Source organism: Electrophorus electricus, chromosome 1, assembly GCF_041902795.1.
Source record: "Electrophorus electricus isolate QZ-2024a chromosome 1, ASM4190279v1, whole genome shotgun sequence".
NCBI lineage: Eukaryota > Metazoa > Chordata > Actinopteri > Gymnotiformes > Gymnotidae > Electrophorus > Electrophorus electricus.
Window position 1 is genome coordinate 1,607,501 of NC_137497.1, and position 20,000 is coordinate 1,627,500.

The window sequence follows — 20,000 nt, forward strand, 5'->3', positions numbered from 1 at the left end:
AGATAATAGTTCTGTCTGTCTCTCTCTCACACAGATAATAGTTCTGTCTGTCTCTCTCGCTCTCTCTCACACAGATAATAGTTCTGTCTCTCTCACTCTCTCTCACACAGATAATAGTTCTGTCTGTCTCTCTCTCACACAGATAATAGTTCTGTCTGTCTCTCTCGCTCTCTCTCACACAGATAATAGTTCTGTCTCTCTCTCTCTCACACACATAATAGTTCTGTCTCGCTCTCTCTCACACAGATAATAGTTCTGTCTCTCTCTCTGTCATACAGATAATAGTTCTGTCTCTCTCTCTCTCTCTCTCACAGATAATAGTTCTGTCTCTCTCTCTCTCTCTCTCTCTCTCTCTCTCTCACAGATAATAGTTCTGTCTCTCTCTCTCTCACACAGATAATAGTTCTGTCTCTCTCTCTCTCACACAGATAATAGTTCTGTCTCTCTCTCTCTCTCACAAAGATAATAGTTCTGTCTCTCTCTCTCTCTCTCTCACAAAGATAATAGTTCTGTCTCTCTCTCTCTCTCACAAAGATAATAGTTCTGTCTCTCTCTCTCTCTCTCACAAAGATAATAGTTCTGTCTCTCTCTCTCTCTCTCACAAAGATAATAGTTCTGTCTCTCTTTCTCTCACAGATAATAGTTCTGTCTCTCTCTCTCTCTCTCACACACAGATAATAGTTCTGTCTCTCTCTCTCTCTCTCTCACATAGATAATAGTTCTGTCTCTCTCTCTCTCTCTCACACAGATAATAGTTCTGTCTCTCTCTCTCTCTCACACAGATAATAGTTCTGTCTCTCTCTCACACAGATAATAGTTCTGTCTCTCTCTCACACAGATAATAGTTCTGTCTCTCTCTCTCTCTCACACAGATAATAGTTCTGTCTCTCTCTCACACAGATAATAGTTCTGTCTCTCTCTCTCTCACAGATAATAGTTCTGTCTCTCTCTCTCTCCCTCTCACACAGATAATAGTTCTCTCTCTCTCTCTCTCACACAGATAATAGTTCTGTCTCTCTCTCTGTCATACAGATAATAGTTCTGTCTCTCTCTCTCTCTCTCTCTCTCTCTCTCTCTCTACCTCTCACACAGATAATAGTTCTGTCTCTCTCTCTCTCTCTCTCTCTCTCTCTCTCCCTCTCACACAGATAATAGTTATGTCTCTCTCTCTCTCCCTCTCACACAGATAATAGTTCTGTCTCTCTCTCTCTCCCTCTCACACAGATAATAGTTCTGTCTCTCTCTCTCTCTCTCACACAGATAATAGTTCTGTCTCTCTCTCTCTCACACATAATAGTTCTGTCTCTCTCTCTCTCACACATAATAGTTCTGTCTCTCTCTCTCACACAGATAATAGTTCTGTCTCTCTCTCTCTCTCCCTCTCACAGATAATAGTTCTGTCTGTCTCTCTCTCACACAGATAATAGTTCTGTCTGTCTCTCTCGCTCTCTCTCACACAGATAATAGTTCTGTCTGTCTCTCTCTCACACAGATAATAGTTCTGTCTGTCTCTCTCGCTCTCTCTCACACAGATAATAGTTCTGTCTCTCTCTCTGTCATACAGATAATAGTTCTGTCTCTCTCTCTCTCTCTCTCTCTCACAGATAATAGTTCTGTCTCTCTCTCTCTCTCTCTCTCTCTCTCTCACAGATAATAGTTCTGTCTCTCTCTCTCTCACACAGATAATAGTTCTGTCTCTCTCTCTCTCACACAGATAATAGTTCTGTCTCTCTCTCTCTCTCACAAAGATAATAGTTCTGTCTCTCTCTCTCTCTCTCTCACACAGATAATAGTTCTGTCTCTCTCTCTCTCTCTCACACAGATAATAGTTCTGTCTCTCTCTCTCTCTCCCTCTCACACAGATAATAGTTCTGTCTCTCTCTCTCTTTCTCTCCCTCTCACACAGATAATAGTTCTGTCTCTCTCTCTCTCACAGATAATAGTTCTGTCTCTCTCTCTCTCTCTCTCTCTCTCTCACACAGATAATAGTTCTGTCTCTCTCTCTCTCTCTCTCTCTCCCTCTCACAGATAATAGTTCTCTCTCTCTCTCTCTCTCTCTCTCACACAGATAATAGTTCTCTCTCTCTCTCACACAGATAATAGTTCTGTCTCTCTCTCTCTCTCACACACAGATAATAGTTCTGTCTCTCTCTCTCTCCATCTCACAGATAATAGTTCTGTCTCTCTCTCTCTCTCACAAAGATAATAGTTCTGTCTCTCTCTCTCTCCCTCTCACACAGATAATAGTTCTGTCTCTCTCTCTCTCCCTCTCTCACAGATAATAGTTCTGTCTCTCTCTCTCTCCATCTCACAGATAATAGTTCTGTCTCTCTCTCTCTCTCTCTCTCACACAGATAATAGATCTCTCTCTCACACAGATAATAGTTCTGTCTCTCTCTCTCTCACACAGATAATAGTTCTGTCTCTCTCTCTCTTTCTCTCTCTCTCTCTCACACACAGATAATAGTTCTGTCTCTCTATTTCACACAGATAATAGTTCTGTCTCTCTCTCTCTCTCACACAGATAATAGTTCTCTCTCTCTCTCTCACACAGATAATAGTTCTGTATCTCTCTCTCACACAGATAATAGTTCTGTCTCTCTCTCTCTCCCTCTCACATAGATAATAGAGAGAGACAGAACTATTATCTATGTGAGAGGGAGAGAGAGAGAGAGACAGAACTCTCTCCCTCTCACATAGATAATAGTTCTGTCTCTCTCTCTCTCTCACACATAGATAAGTTCTCTCTCTCTCTCTCTCTCTCACAGATAATAGTTCTGTCTCTCTCTCTCCATCTCACAGATAATAGTTCTGTCTCTCTCTCTCTCTCTCTCTCACACAGATAATAGTTCTGTCTCTCTCTCTCTCACAGGTAATAGTTCTGTCTCTCTCTCTTTCTCTCTCTCTCTCACACACAGATAATAGTTCTGTCTCTCTCTTTCACACAGATAATAGTTCTGTCTCTCTCTCTCACAGATAATAGTTCTCTCTCTCTCTCTCTCTCTCTCTCACACAGATAATAGTTCTGTCTCTCTCTCTCACACAGATAATAGTTCTGTCTCTCTCTCTCTCACACAGATAATAGTTCTGTCTCTCTCTCTCTCACACAGATAATAGTTCTGTCTCTCTCTCCCTCACACATAATAGTTCTGTCTCTCTCTCTCACACACAGATAATAGTTCTCTCTCTCTCTCTCTCTCTCTCTCTCTCACAGATAATAGTTCTGTCTCTCTCTCACACAGATAATAGTTCTGTCTCTCTCTCTCTCTCTCTCTCTCTCTCACACAGATAATAGTTCTGTCTCTCTCTCTCTCTCTCTCACACAGATAATAGTTCTGTCTCTCTCTCTCACACACACAGATAATAGTTCTGTCTCTCTCTCTCTCTCTCTCACACAGATAATAGTTCTGTCTCTCTCTCTCTCTCTCTCACACAGATAATAGTTCTGTCTCTCTCTCCCTCTCACACAGATAATAGTTCTGTCTCTCTCTCCCTCTCTCCCTCTCACACAGATAATAGTTCTCTCTCTCTCTCTCACACAGATAATAGTTCTCTCTCTCTCTCTCACACAGATAATAGTTCTCTCTCTCTCTCTCACACAGATAATAGTTCTCTCTCTCTCTCTCACACAGATAATAGTTCTGTCTCTCTCCCTCTCTTTCACACAGATAATAGTTCTGTCTCTCTCTCTCTCTCTCTCACAGATAATAGTTCTGTCTCTCTCTCTCTCCATCTCACAGATAATAGTTCTGTCTCTCTCTCTCTCTCTCTCACACAGATAATAGTTCTGTCTCTCTCTCTCTCACACAGATAATAGTTCTGTCTCTCTCTCTCAGATAATAGTTGTCTCTCTCTCTCAGATAATAGTTCTGTCTCTCTCTCTCTCTCTCAGATAATAGTTCTGTCTCTCTCTCTCACAGATAATAGTTCTGTCTCTCTCTCTCTCTCTCTCACAGATAATAGTTCTGTCTCTCTCTCTCTCCATCTCACAGATAATAGTTCTGTCTCTCCCTCTCTCCCTCTCACACAGATAATAGTTCTCTCTCTCTCTCTCTCTCTCTCTCAGATAATAGTTCTCTCTCTCTCTCTCACACAGATAATAGTTCTGTCTCTCTCTCACACACAGATAATAGTTCTGTCTCTCTCTCTCTCACACACAGATAATAGTTCTGTCTCTCTCTCTCTCACAGATAATAGTTCTGTCTCTCTCTCTCTCTCACACACAGATAATAGTTCTGTCTCTCTCTCTCTCTCTCACACACAGATAATAGTTCTGTCTCTCTCTCTCTCTCTCTCTCTCACACACAGATAATAGTTCTGTCTCTCTCTCTCTCTCACACACAGATAATAGTTCTGTTTCTCTCTCTCGCTCTCACAGATAATAGTTGTCTCTCTCTCACAGATAATAGTTCTGTCTCTCTCTCTCTCTCTCTCTCTCTCCCTCTCACACATATAATAGTTCTGTCACTCTCTCTCTCTCTCTCCCTCTCACACAGATAATAGTTCTCTCTCTCTCTCACAGACAGATAATAGTTATGTCTCTCTCTCTCTCACAGATAATAGTTATGTCTCTCTCTCTCTCTCTCACACAGATAATAGTTCTGTCTCTCTCTCTCTCTCTCTCTCTCTCTCACACACAGATAATAGTTCTCTCTCTCTCTCACACAGATAATAGTTCTGTATCTCTCTCTCTCACAGATAATAGTTCTGTCTCTCTCTCTCTCCCTCTCACATAGATAATAGTTCTCTCTCTCTCTCTCTCACAGATAATAGTTCTCTCTCTCTCTCTCTCTCTCTCTCTCTCTCTCTCTCTCACAGATAATAGTTCTGTCTCTCTCTCTCTCTCTCTCTCTCTCACACACAGATAATAGTTCTGTCTCTCTCTCTCACAGATAATAGTTCTGTCTCTCTCTCTCTCTCACAGATAATAGTTCTCTCTCTCTCTCACACAGATAATAGTTCTGTCTCTCTCTCTCACAGATAATAGTTCTCTCTCTCTCTCACACAGATAATAGTTCTGTCTCTCTCTCTCTCTCTCTCACACAGATAATAGTTCTGTCTCTCTCTCTCAGATAATAGTTCTGTCTCTCTCTCTCACACACACAGATAATAGTTGTCTCTCTCTCTCTCTCACAGATAATAGTTCTGTCTCTCTCTCTCTCCCTCTCACACAGATAATAGTTCTCTCTCTCTCTCACACACACACACAGATAATAGTTTTCTCTCTCTCTCTCAGATAATAGTTCTCTCTCTCTCTCACACAGATAATAGTTCTGTCTCTCTCTCTCACACACAGATAATAGTTCTGTCTCTCTCTCACACACAGATAATAGTTCTGTCTCTCTCTCTCTCTCTCTCTCACACACAGATAATAGTTCTGTCTCTCTCTCTCTCTCTCTCTCTCTCTCACACACAGATAATAGTTCTGTCTCTCTCTCTCTCTCACACAGATAATAGTTCTGTCTCTCTCTCACACACAGATAATAGTTCTGTCTCTCTCTCTCTCTCACACACAGATAATAGTTCTGTTTCTCTCTCGCACACAGATAATAGTTCTGTCTCTCTCTCTCACAGATAATAGTTCTGTCTCTCTCTCTCACACAGATAATAGTTCTGTCTCTCTCTCTCACACAGATAATAGTTCTGTCTCTCTCTCTCTCTCTCTCTCTCTCTCTCCCTCTCACACATATAATAGTTCTGTCACTCTCTCTCTCTCTCTCTCTCACACAGATAATAGTTCTGTCTCTCTCTCTCTCTCTCACACAGATAATAGTTCTGTCTCTCTCTCTCCCTCTCACACAGATAATAGTTCTCTCTCTCTCTCTCACACACAGATAATAGTTCTCTCTCTCTCTCTCACACAGATAATAGTTCTCTCTCTCTCTCTCTCTCTCTCTCACACACACAGATAATAGTTCTGTCTCTCTCTCACACAGATAATAGTTCTGTCTCTCTCTCTCTCTCTCACACACACAGATAATAGTTCTGTCTCTCTCTCCCTCTCACACAGATAATAGTTCTGTCTCTCTCTCCCTCTCACACAGATAATAGTTCTGTCTCTCTCTCCTTCTCACACAGATAATAGTTCTGTCTCTCTCTCTCTCTCTCTCTCTCTCCCTCTCACACAGATAATAGTTCTCTCTCTCTCTCTCACACAGATAATAGTTCTCTCTCTCTCTCACACAGATAATAGTTCTGTCTCTCTCCCTCTCTTTCACACAGATAATAGTTCTGTCTCTCTCTCTCTCTCTCACAGATAATAGTTCTGTCTCTCTCTCTCACAGATAATAGTTCTGTCTCTCTCTCTCTCTCTCTCACAGATAATAGTTCTGTCTCTCTCTCTCCATCTCACAGATAATAGTTCTGTCTCTCTCTCTCTCTCTCTCACACAGATAATAGTTCTGTCTCTCTCTCTCACACACAGATAATAGTTCTGTCTCTCTCTCTCAGATAATAGTTGTCTCTCTCTCTCAGATAATAGTTCTGTCTCTCTCTCTCTCTCTCACAGATAATAGTTCTGTCTCTCTCTCTCACAGATAATAGTTCTGTCTCTCTCTCTCTCTCCATCTCACAGATAATAGTTCTGTCTCTCCCTCTCTCCCTCTCACACAGATAATAGTTCTGTCTCTCTCTCTCTCCCTCTCACACAGATAATAGTTCTCTCCCTCTCACACAGATAATAGTTCTCTCTCTCTCTCTCTCTCACACAGATAATAGTTCTGTCTCTCTCTCTCACACACAGATAATAGTTCTGTCTCTCTCTCTCTCACACACACATAATAGTTCTGTCTCTCTCTCTCACACACAGATAATAGTTCTGTCTCTCTCTCTCTCACACACACAGATAATAGTTCTGTCTCTCTCTCTCTCTCTCACACACAGATAATAGTTCTGTCTCTCTCTCTCTCACACACAGATAATAGTTCTGTCTCTCTCTCTCTCTCTCGCTCTCACAGATAATAGTTGTCTCTCTCTCACAGATAATAGTTCTGTCTCTCTCTCACAGATAATAGTTCTGTCTCTCTCTCTCATACAGATAATAGTTCTGTCTCTCTCTCTCTCTCTCTCTCTCTCCCTCTCACACATATAATAGTTCTGTCACTCTCTCTCTCTCTCTCCCTCTCACACAGATAATAGTTCTGTCACTCTCTCTCTCTCACAGATAATAGTTCTGTCTCTCTCTCTCTTTCTCTCCCTCTCACACAGATAATAGTTCTCTCTCTCTCTCACAGACAGATAATAGTTATGTCTCTCTCTCTCTCACAGATAATAGTTATGTCTCTCTCTCTCTCTCTCACACAGATAATAGTTCTGTCTCTCTCTCTCTCTCTCTCTCTCACACACAGATAATAGTTCTCTCTCTCTCTCACACAGATAATAGTTCTGTATCTCTCTCTCTCACAGATAATAGTTCTGTCTCTCTCTCTCTCCCTCTCACATAGATAATAGTTCTCTCTCTCTCTCTCTCTCTCTCTCACACACATAGATAAGTTCTCTCTCTCTCTCTCACAGATAATAGTTCTGTCTCTCTCTCTCTCCATCTCACAGATAATAGTTCTGTCTCTCTCTCTCTCTCTCTCTCTCTCTCACAGATAATAGTTCTGTCTCTCTCTCTCTCTCTCTCACACACAGATAATAGTTCTGTCTCTCTCTCTCACAGATAATAGTTCTGTCTCTCTCTCTCTCTCACAGATAATAGTTCTCTCTCTCTCTCACACAGATAATAGTTCTGTCTCTCTCTCTCACAGATAATAGTTCTCTCTCTCTCTCACACAGATAATAGTTCTGTCTCTCTCTCTCTCTCACACAGATAATAGTTCTCTCTCTCTCTCTCTCAGATAATAGTTCTCTCTCTCTCTCTCAGATAATAGTTCTCTCTCTCTCTCACACAGATAATAGTTCTGTCTCTCTCTCTCACACACAGATAATAGTTCTGTCTCTCTCTCTCACACACAGATAATAGTTCTGTCTCTCTCTCTCTCTCTCTCTCTCTCTCACACACAGATAATAGTTCTGTCTCTCTCTCTCACACACAGATAATAGTTCTGTCTCTCTCTCTCTCTCTCTCACACACAGATAATAGTTCTGTCTCTCTCTCTCTCTCTCACACACAGATAATAGTTCTGTTTCTCTCTCTCGCACCCAGATAATAGTTCTGTCTCTCTCTCTCACAGATAATAGTTCTGTCTCTCTCTCTCACACAGATAATAGTTCTGTCTCTCTCTCTCTCTCTCTCTCTCTCTCTCCCTCTCACACATATAATAGTTCTGTCACTCTCTCTCTCTCACAGATAATAGTTCTGTCTCTCTCTCTCTTTCTCTCCCTCTCACACAGATAATAGTTCTGTCTCTCTCTCTCTCTCACACACAGATAATAGTTCTCTCTCTCTCACACACACAGATAATAGTTCTCTCTCTCTCTCTCACAGAGATAATAGTTCTGTCTCTCTCTCTCTCACACACAGATAATTGTTCTCTCTCGCTCTCTCACACAGATAATAGTTCTCTCTCTCTCTCTCACAGATAAGAGTTCTCTCTCTCTCTCTCTCTCACACAGATAATAGTTCTCTCTCTCTCTCTCAGATAATAGTTCTCTCTCTCTCTCTCACACAGATAATAGTTCTGTCTCTCTCTCTCTCTCACACACAGATAATAGTTCTGTCTCTCTCTCTCACACACAGATAATAGTTCTGTCTCTCTCTCTCACACACAGATAATAGTTCTGTCTCTCTCTCTCTCTCTCACACACAGATAATAGTTCTGTCTCTCTCTCTCTCTCTCTCTCACACACAGATAATAGTTCTGTCTCTCTCTCTCTCTCTCTCACACATAGATAATAGTTCTGTCTCTCTCTCTCTCTCTCACACACAGATAATAGTTCTGTCTCTCTCTCTCTCTCTCTCTCACACACAGATAATAGTTCTGTCTCTCTCTCACACACAGATAATAGTTCTGTCTCTCTCTCTCTCACAGATAATAGTTCTGTCTCTCTCTCTCACACAGATAATAGTTCTGTCTCTCTCTCTCTCTCTCTCTCTCTCCCTCTCACACATATAATAGTTCTGTCACTCTCTCTCTCTCTCTCCCTCTCACACAGATAATAGTTCTGTCACTCTCTCTCTCTCACAGATAATAGTTCTGTCTCTCTCTCTCTTTCTCTCCCTCTCACACAGATAATAGTTCTGTATCTCTCTCTCTCTCACACACAGATAATAGTTCTCTCTCTCTCTCACAGACAGATAATAGTTCTGTCTCTCCCTCTCACAGATAATATTTTCTCTCTCTCTCTCTCACACACAGATAATAGTTCTCTCTCTCTCACACACACAGATAATAGTTCTCTCTCTCTCTCTCACAGATAAGAGTTCTCTCTCTCTCTCTCTCACACAGATAATAGTTCTGTCTCTCTCTCACACACACAGATAATAGTTCTGTCTCTCTCTCTCTCTCTCACACACAGATAATAGTTCTGTCTCTCTCTCTCTCTCTCTCACACACAGATAATAGTTCTGTCTCTCTCTCTCTCTCTCACACACAGATAATAGTTCTGTCTCTCTCTCTCTCTCTCACACACAGATAATAGTTCTGTCTCTCTCTCTCTCACAGATAATAGTTCTGTCTCTCTCTCTCACACAGATAATAGTTCTGTCTCTCTCTCTCTCTCTCTCTCTCTCTCTCCCTCTCACACATATAATAGTTCTGTCACTCTCTCTCTCTCTCTCCCTCTCACACAGATAATAGTTCTGTCACTCTCTCTCTCTCACAGATAATAGTTCTGTCTCTCTCTCTCTTTCTCTCCCTCTCACACAGATAATAGTTCTGTATCTCTCTCTCTCTCACACACAGATAATAGTTCTGTCACTCTCTCTCTCTCACAGATAATAGTTATGTCTCTCTCTCTCTCTCTCACACAGATAATAGTTCTGTCTCTCTCTCTCTCTCTCTCTCTCTCTCTCACACACAGATAATAGTTCTCTCTCTCTCTCACACAGATAATAGTTCTGTCTCTCTCTCTCTCCCTCTCACATAGATAATAGTTCTCTCTCTCTCTCTCTCTCACACACATAGATAAGTTCTCTCTCTCTCTCTCTCTCACAGATAATAGTTGTCTCTCTCTCTCTCCATCTCACAGATAATAGTTGTCTCTCTCTCTCTCTCTCTCTCTCACAGATAATAGTTCTGTCTCTCTCTCTCTCTCACAGATAATAGTTCTGTCTCTCTCTCTCAGATAATAGTTCTGTCTCTCTCTCTCTCTCACAGATAATAGTTCTCTCTCTCTCTCACACAGATAATAGTTCTGTCTCTCTCTCTCTCTCACACAGATAATAGTTCTGTCTGTCTCTCTCTCTCTCACACAGATAATAGTTCTCTCTCTCTCTCTCTCACACAGATAATAGTTCTCTCTCTCTCTCTCTCTCTCAGATAATAGTTCTCTCTCTCTCACACAGATAATAGTTCTGTCTCTCTCTCTCACACACAGATAATAGTTCTGTCTCTCTCTCTCTCTCTCTCTCACACACAGATAATAGTTCTGTCTCTCTCTCTCTCTCACACACAGATAATAGTTCTGTCTCTCTCTCTCTCTCTCTCTCTCACACACAGATAATAGTTCTCTCTCTATCTCTCACACACAGATAATAGTTCTGTCTCTCTCTCTCTCTCTCTCACACACAGATAATAGTTCTGTCTCTCTCTCTCTCTCTCTCTCTCACACACAGATAATAGTTCTGTTTCTCTCTCTCGCTCTCACAGATAATAGTTCTGTCTCTCTCGCTCTCACAGATAATAGTTCTGTCTCTCTCTCTCACAGATAATAGTTCTGTCTCTCTCTCTCACACAGATAATAGTTCTGTCTCTCTCTCTCTCTCACACACACAGATAATAGTTCTCTCTCTCTCACACACACAGATAATCGCTCTCTCTCTCTCTCTCACAGACAGATAATAGTTCTGTCTCTCTCTCTCTCTCTCTCTCTCTCACACACCGATAATAGTTCTCTCTCTCTCTCACACAGATAATAGTTCTGTCTCTCTCTCTCTCTCTCTCTCTCTCTCTCTCTCAGATAATAGTTCTCTCTCTCTCTCTCTCTCTCTCTCTCTCTCAGATAATAGTTGTCTCTCTCTCTCTCACACACAGATAATAGTTCTGTCTCTCTCTCTCTCTCCCTCTCACACAGATAATAGTTCTCTCTCTCTCTCAAACAGATAATAGTTCTCTCTCTCTCTCTCACATACAGATAATAGTTCTCTCTCTCTCTCACACAGATAATAGTTCTGTCTCTCTCTCTCTCTCACAGAGATAATAGTTGTCTCTCTCTCTCTCTCACACAGATAATAGTTCTCTCTCTCTCACACAGATAATTGTTCTCTCTCGCTCTCTCACACAGATAATAGTTCTGTCTCTCTCTCACACACAGATAATAGTTCTGTCTCTCTCTCTCTCACACAGATAATAGTTATGTCTCTCTCTCTCTCACACAGATAATAGTTCTCTCTCTCTCTCTCTCTCACACAGATAATAGTTCTGTCTCTCTCTCTCTCTCACACACAGATAATAGTTATGTCTCTCTCTCTCTCACACAGATAATAGTTCTGTCTCTCTCTCTCACACAGATAATAGTTATGTCTCTCTCTCTCTCTCACACAGATAATAGTTCTCTCTCTCTCTCTCACACAGATAATAGTTCTGTCTCTCTCTCTCTCTCTCACACACAGATAATAGTTCTGTCTCTCTCTCTCTCTCTCTCTCACACAGATAATAGTTCTGTCTCTCTCTCTCTCACACAGATAATAGTTCTGTCTCTCTCTCACACAGATAATAGTTCTGTCTCTCTCTCTCACACAGATAATAGTTCTGTCTCTCTCTCTCTCTCACACAGATAATAGTTCTGTCTCTATCTCTCTCACACACAGATAATCGTTCTCTCTCTCTCTCTCACAGATAATAGTTCTGTCTCTCTCTCTCTCACACATATAATAGTTCTCTCTCTCTCTCTCTCCCTCTAACACAGATAATAGTTCTGTCTCTCTCTCTCTCTCCCTCTAACACAGATAATAGTTCTGTCTCTCTCTCCCCCTCTCTCACACAGATAATAGTTCTCTCTCTCTCTCCCTCTCACACAGATAATAGTTCTGTCTCTCTCTCTCTCACACACACAGATAATCGTTCTCTCTCTCTCACACACAGATAATAGTTCTGTCTCTCTCTCTCTCTCACAGATAATAGTTCTGTCTCTCTCTCTCTCTCTCTCACACAGATAATAGTTGTCTCTCTCTCACACAGATAATAGTTCTGTCTCTCTCTCTCTCTCACACAGATAATAGTTCTGTCTCTCCCTCACAGATAATAGTTTTCTCTCTCTCTCTCTCACACAGATAATAGTTCTGTCTCTCTCTCTCTCCCTCTCACACAGATAATAGTTCTGTCTCTCTCTCTCACACACACAGATAATAGTTCTGTCTCTCTCTCTCTCCCATTAACACAGATAATAGTTGTCTCTCTCTCTCTCCCTCTAACACAGATAATAGTTCTGTCTCTCTCTCTCTCTCTCCCTCTAACACAGATAATAGTTCTGTCTCTCTCTCTCTCTCCCTCTAACACAGATAATAGTTCTGTCTCTCTCTATCTCTCCCTCTAACACAGATAATAGTTCTGTCTCTCTCCCCCTCTCTCACACAGATAATAGTTCTGTCTCTCTCTCTCACACAGATAATAGTTCTGTCTCTCTCTCTCACACAGATAATAGTTCTGTCTCTCTCTCTCTCTCACACAGATAATAGTTCTGTCTCTCTCTCTCTCTCTCTCTCTCTCACACAGATAATAGTTCTGTCTCTCTCTCTCTCTCTCTCTCTCTCTCACACAGATAATAGTTCTGTCTCTCTCTCTCTCTCTCTCTCTCTCTCTCTCTCACACAGATAATAGTTCTGTCTCTCTCTCTCTCTCTCACACAGATAATAGTTCTGTCTCTCTCTCTCTCTCACACACAGATAATAGTTCTGTCTCTCTCTCACACAGATAATAGTTCTGTCTCTCTCTCTCTCTCTCTCTCTCTCTCTCTCTCTCTCTCTCACACAGATAATAGTTCTGTCTCTCTCTCTCACACGGATAATAGTTCTGTCTCTCTCTCTCTCACACAGATAATAGTTCTGTCTCTCTCTCTCACACAGATAATAGTTCTGTCTCTCTCTCGCTCTCACACAGATAATAGTTCTGTCTCTCTCGCTTTCTCTCTCACACAGATAATAGTTGTCTCTCTCTCTCTCACACAGATAATAGTTCTCTCTCTCTCTCTCTCTCTCACACAGACAATAGTTCTGTCTCTCTCTCTCTCACACAGATAATAGTTCTGTCTCTCCCTCTCACAGATAATATTTTCTCTCTCTCTCTCTCTCTTTCACACAGATAATAGTTCTCTCTCTCTCACACAAATAGATAATAGTTCTCTCTCTCTCTCTCACACAGATAATAGTTCTGTCTCTCTCTCTCTCACACAGATAATAGTTCTGTCTCTCTCTCTCTCTCACACAGATAATTTTTCTGTCTCTCTCTCTCTCTCTCTCTCTCTCCCCCTCACACAGATAATAGTTCTGTCTCTCTCTCTCACACACAGATAATAGTTCTGTCTCTCTCTCTCTCTCTCTCTCTCTCTCTCTCTCTCACACAGATAATAGTTCTCACTCTCTCTCTCTCACACAGATAATAGTTCTGTCTCTCTCTCTCTCTCACACAGATAATAGTTCTGTCTCTCTCTCTCTCTCTCACAGATAATAGTTCTGTCTCTCTCTCCCTCACACAGATAATAGTTCTGTCTCTCTCACACACAGATAATAGTTCTGTCTCTCTCACACACAGATAATAGTTCTGTCTCTCTCTCTCTCTCTCTCTCTCTCTCTCTCCCTCTCACACAGATAATAGTTCTGTCTCTCTCTCTCTCAAACAGATAATAGTTCTCACTCTCTCTCTCTCACACAGATAATAGTTCTGTCTCTCTCTCTCTCTCACAGATAATAGTTCTGTCTCTCTCTCTCTCTCTCACACAGATACTAGTTCTGTCTCTCTCTCTCACACAGATAATAGTTCTGTCACTCTCTCTCTCCCTCTCACACAGATAATAGTTCTGTCTCTCTCTCTCACACAGATAATAGTTCTGTCTCTCTCTCACACAGATAATAGTTCTGTCTCTCTCGCTCTCGCTCTCTCACACAGATAATAGTTCTGTCTCTCTCTCGCTCTCTCTCACACAGATAATAGTTCTGTCTCTCTCTCTCTCTCTCTCTCTCTCACACAGATAATAGTTCTGTCTCTCTCTCACACAGATAATAGTTCTGTCTCTCTCTCACACAGATAATAGTTCTGTCTCTCTCTCACACACAGATAATAGTTCTGTCTCTCTCTCTCTCTCAACACACAGATAATAGTTCTGTCTCTCTCTCTCAAAGATAATAGTTCTGTCTCTCTCTCTCTCACACACAGATAATAGTTCTCTCTCTCACACACAGATAATCGTTCTCTCTCTCTCTCTCTCTCTCACAGATAATAGTTCTGTCTCTCTCTCTCTCTCTCTCACACAGATAATAGTTCTCTCTCTCTATCTCACACAGATAATAGTTCTCTCTCTCTCTCTCACACAAATAATAGTTCTCTCTCTCTCTCTCTCACAAATAATAGTTCTCTCTCTCTCTCTCTCTCACAAATAATAGTTCTCTCTCTCTCTCTCTCACACAGATAATAGTTCTGTCTCTCTCTCTCACACAGATAATAGTTCTGTCTCTCTCTCTCACACAGATAATAGTTCTGTCTCTCTCTCTCACACAGATAATAGTTCTGTCTCTCTCTCACACAGATAATAGTTCTGTCTCTCTCTCTCTCTCACACAGATAATAGTTCTGTCTCTCTCTCTCACACAGATAATAGTTCGTCTCTCTCTCTCTCACACAGATAATAGTTCGTCTCTCTATCTCTCTCTCACACAGATAATAGTTCTGTCTCTCTCTCTCTCTCAAAGATAATAGTTCTGTCTCTCTCTCTCTCTCTCTCTCACAGATAATAGTTCTCTCTCTCACACAGATAATAGTTCTCTCTCTCACACAGATAATAGTTCTGTCTCTCTCTCGCTCTCTCTCTCACACAGATAATAGTTCTGTCTCTCGCTCTCTCTCTCACACAGATAATAGTTCTGTCTCTCTCTCGCTCTCTCTCTCACACAGATAATAGTTCTGTGTCTCTCTCTCGCTCTCTCTCTCTCACACAGATAATAGTTGTGTCTCTCTCTCTCTCTCTCACACACAGATAATAGTTCTGTCTCTCTCTCTCTCACACACACAAATAGATAATAGTTCTGTCTCTCTCTCACACAGATAATAGTTCTGTCTCTCTCTCACACAGATAATAGTTCTGTCTCTCTCTCTCACACAGATAATAGTTCTGTCTCTCTCTCTCTCTCTCTCTCTCACACAGATAATAGTTCTGTCTCTCTCTCTCTCACAGATAATAGTTCTGTCTCTCTCTCTCTCTCTCACAGATAATAGTTCTGTCTCTCTCTCTCTCTCTCTCTCTCTCTCACACAGATAATAGTTCTGTCTCTCTCTCACACAGATAATAGTTCTCTCTCTCTCACACAGATAATAGTTCTCTCTCTCTCTCTCTCTCACACACAGATAATAGTTCTGTCTTTCTCTCTCTCTCACACAGATAATAGTTCTGTCTCTCTCTCTCACACAGATAATAGTTCTGTCTCTCTCTCTCTCTCTCTCTCTCACACAGATAATAGTTCTGTCTCTCTCTCTCTCACAGATAATAGTTCTGTCTCTCTCTCTCTCTCTCACAGATAATAGTTCTGTCTCTCTCTCTCTCTCTCTCTCTCTCTCACACAGATAATAGTTCTGTCTCTCTCTCACACAGATAATAGTTCTCTCTCTCTCACACAGATAATAGTTCTCTCTCTCTCTCTCTCTCACACACAGATAATAGTTCTGTCTTTCTCTCTCTCTCACACAGATAATAGTTCTGTCTCTCTCTCGCTCTCTCTCTCTCACACAGATAATAGTTCTGTCTCTCTCTCGCTCTCTCACACAGATAATAGTTCTGTCTCTCTCTCGCTCTCTCTCACACAGATAATAGTTCTGTCTCTCTCTCTCTCTCTCACACAGATAATAGTTCTCTCTCTCTCTCTCTCTCTCTCTCTCACACAGATAATAGTTCTCTCTCTCTCTCTCTTTCACACAGATAATAGTTCTGTCTCTCTCTCTCTCTCTCTCTCACACAGATAATAGTTCTCTCTCTCTCTCACACAGATAATAGTTCTCTCTCTCTCACAGATAATAGTTCTGTCTCTCTCTCTCTCTCACACAGATAATAGTTCTGTCTCTCTCTCACACAGATAATAGTTCTGTCTCTCTCTCTCACACACAAATAGATAATAGTTCTCTCTGTCTCTCACACACAGATAATAGTTCTGTCTCTCTCTCTCTCTCACACACAGATAATAGTTCTCTCTCTCTCTCACACAGATAATAGTTCTGTCTCTCTCTCTCACACAGATAATAGTTCTGTCTCTCTCTCTCTCTCTCTCTCTCTCTCTCTCTCCCTCACACAGATAATAGTTCTCACTCTCTCTCTCTCACACATAAATAGATAATAGTTCTCTCTCTCTCTCTCACACAGATAATAGTTCTCTCTCTCTCTCTCTCTCTCTCTCTCACACAGATAATAGTTCTCTCTCTCTCTCTCACACAGATAATAGTTCTCTCTCTCTCTCTCACACAGATAATAGTTCTGTCTCTCTCTCGCTCTCTCTCACACAGATAATAGTTCTGTCTCTCTCTCTCTCTCTCTCACACAGATAATAGTTGTCTCTCTCTCACACAGATAATAGTTCTGTCTCTCTCTCTCACAGATAATATTTTCTCTCTCTCTCTCTTTCACACAGATAATAGTTCTGTCTCTCTCTCTCTCTCCCTCTCAGACAGATAATAGTTCTCTCTCTCTCACACAGATAATAGTTCTGTCTCTCTCTCTCTCACACAGATAATAGTTCTGTCTCTCTCTCACACAGATAATAGTTCTGTCTCTCTCTCTCACAGATAATAGTTCTGTCTCTCTCTCTCTCTCCCTCTCAGACAGATAATAGTTCTCTCTCTTTCACACAGATAATAGTTCTCTCTCTCTCTCTCTCACACAGATAATAGTTCTGTCTCTCTCTCACACAGATAATAGTTCTGTCTCTCTCTCTCACAGATAATAGTTCTGTCTCTCTCTCTCTCTCCCTCTCAGACAGATAATAGTTCTCTCTCTTTCACACAGATAATAGTTCTGTCTCTCTCTCTCTCACACAGATAATAGTTCTGTCTCTCTCTCTCTCTCTCACACAGATAATAGTTCTGTCTCTCTCTCACACAGATAATAGTTCTGTCTCTCTCTCTCACACAGATAATAGTTCTGTCTCTCTCTCTCACACAGATAATAGTTCTGTCTCTCTCTCTCACACAGATAATAGTTCTGTCTCTCTCTCTCACACAGATAATAGTTCTGTCTCTCTCTCTCACACAGATAATAGTTCTGTCTCTCTCTCACAGATAATAGTTCTGTCTCTCTCTCACAGATAATAGTTCTGTCTCTCTCTCACACAGATAATAGTTCTGTCTCTCTCTCTCACACAGATAATAGTTCTGTCTCTCTCTCTCACACAGATAATAGTTCTGTCTCTCTCTTTCTCTCTCTCTCTCACACAGATAATAGTTCTGTCTCTCTCTCTCTCACACAGATAATAGTTCTGTCTCTCTCTCTCTCACAGATAATAGTTCTGTCTCTCTCTCTCTCACAGATAATAGTTCTGTCTCTCTCTCTCTCTCTCTCACACACAGATAATAGTTCTGTCTCTCTCTCTCTCACACAGATAATAGTTCTCTCTCTCTCACACAGATAATAGTTCTCTCTCTCGCTCTCACACAGATAATAGTTCTGTCTCTCTCTCTCACGCTCTATGTCTCTTTCTCTCTCTCTCACACAGATAATAGTTCTGTCTCTCTCGCTCTCTCTCTCTCACACAGATAATAGTTCTGTCTCTCTCTCGCTCTCTCTCACACAGATAATAGTTCTGTCTCTCTCTCACACAGATAATAGTTCTGTCTCTCTCTCTCACACAGATAATAGTTCTGTCTCTCCCTCTCACAGATAATATTTTCTCTCTCTCTCTCTCTCACACAGATAATAGTTCTCTCTCTCTCTCACACAGATAATAGTTCTGTCTCTCTCTCTCTCTCACACAGATAATAGTTCTGTCTCTCTCACACACAAATAGATAATAGTTCTCTCTCTCTCACACACAAATAGATAATAGTTCTCTCTCTCTCTCACACACAGATAATAGTTCTCTCTCTCTCTCTCTCAAAGATAATAGTTCTGTCTCTCTCTCTCTCACACACAGATAATAGTTCTGTCTCTCTCTCACACACAGATAATAGTTCTGTCTCTCTCTCTCTCTCACAGATAATAGTTCTGTCTCTCTCTCTCTCTCTCTCTCTCTCTCACACAGATAATAGTTCTCTCTCTCTCTCTCACACAAATAATAGTTCTCTCTCTCTCTCTCACACACAGATAATAGTTCTGTCTCTCTCTCACACACAGATAATAGTTCTGTCTCTCTCTATCACACAGATAATAGTTCTGTCTCTCTCTCTCTCTCTCTCTCACACACAGATAATAGTTTTGTCTCTCTCTCTCTCTCTCTCTCACACAGATAATAGTTCTGTCTCTCTCTCTCTCTCACACAGATAATAGTTCTGTCTCTCTCTCTCTCTCACACAGATAATAGTTCTGTCTCTCTCTCTCTCACACAGATAATAGTTCTGTCTCTCTCTCTCTCTCACACAGATAATAGTTCGTCTCTCTCTCTCTCTCACACAGATAATAGTTCGTCTCTCTATCTCTCTCTCACACAGATAATAGTTCTGTCTCTCTCTCTCTCACACACAGATAATAGTTCTCTCTCTCTCTCTCACACAGATAATAGTTCTGTCTCTCTCTCTCACACACAGATAATAGTTCTGTCTCTCTCTCTCTCACACACACACAAATAGATAATAGTTCTGTCTCTCTCTCACACAGATAATAGTTCTGTCTCTCTCTCTCACACAGATAATAGTTCTGTCTCTCTCTCTCTCTCTCTCTCTCAAACACAGATAATAGTTCTGTCTCTCTCTCTCTCACACACAGATAATAGTTCTGTCTCTCTCTCTCTCTCTCACACAGATAATAGTTCTGTCTCTCTCTCTCACACAGATAATAGTTCTGTCTCTCTCTCTCTCACACAGATAATAGTTCTGTCTCTCTCTCTCTCACACAGATAATAGTTCTGTCTCTCTCTCTCTCACACAGATAATAGTTCTGTCTCTCTCTCTCTCTCTCTCTCTCTCTCTCACACAGATAATAGTTGTCTCTCTCTCACACAGATAATAGTTGTCTCTCTCTCGCTCTCTCTCTCTCACACAGATAATAGTTGTCTCTCTCTCACACAGATAATAGTTGTCTCTCTCTCACACAGATAATAGTTGTCTCTCTCTCACACAGATAATAGTTCTGTCTCTCTCTCTCTCTCCCTCTCACACAGATAATAGTTCTGTCTCTCTCTCTCTCTCACACAGATAATAGTTCTGTCTCTCCCTCGCACAGATAATATTTTCTCTCTCTCTTTCACACAGATAATAGTTCTGTCTCTCTCTCTCTCTCTCTCTCTTTCTCACACAGATAATAGTTCTGTCTCTCTCTCTCTCTCACACAGATAATAGTTCTGTCTCTCTCTCTCTCACAGATAATAGTTCTGTCTCTCTCTCTCACACAGATACTAGTTCTGTCTCTCTCTCTCTCACAGATAATAGTTCTGTCTCTCTCTCTCACACAGATACTAGTTCTGTCTCTCTCTCTCTCACAGATAATAGTTCTGTCTCTCTCTCTCTCTCTCTCTCACACAGATAATAGTTCTCTCTCTCTCACACAGATAATAGT

At 41.2% G+C, this 20,000-nt stretch overlaps 2 protein-coding genes across 7 annotated transcripts in view; one reads left to right on the forward strand and one right to left on the reverse strand.

The window, feature by feature from the left end:
• LOC145656919 (NACHT, LRR and PYD domains-containing protein 3-like) overlaps positions 1 to 20,000 on the forward strand; it is a 486,221-nt gene that overhangs the window by 92,387 nt on the left and 373,834 nt on the right. The gene's annotated exons all lie outside the window — the stretch shown is intronic.
• Positions 1 to 20,000, reverse strand: part of LOC145643373 (NACHT, LRR and PYD domains-containing protein 3-like) — a 69,163-nt gene that overhangs the window by 1,650 nt on the left and 47,513 nt on the right. The gene's annotated exons all lie outside the window — the stretch shown is intronic.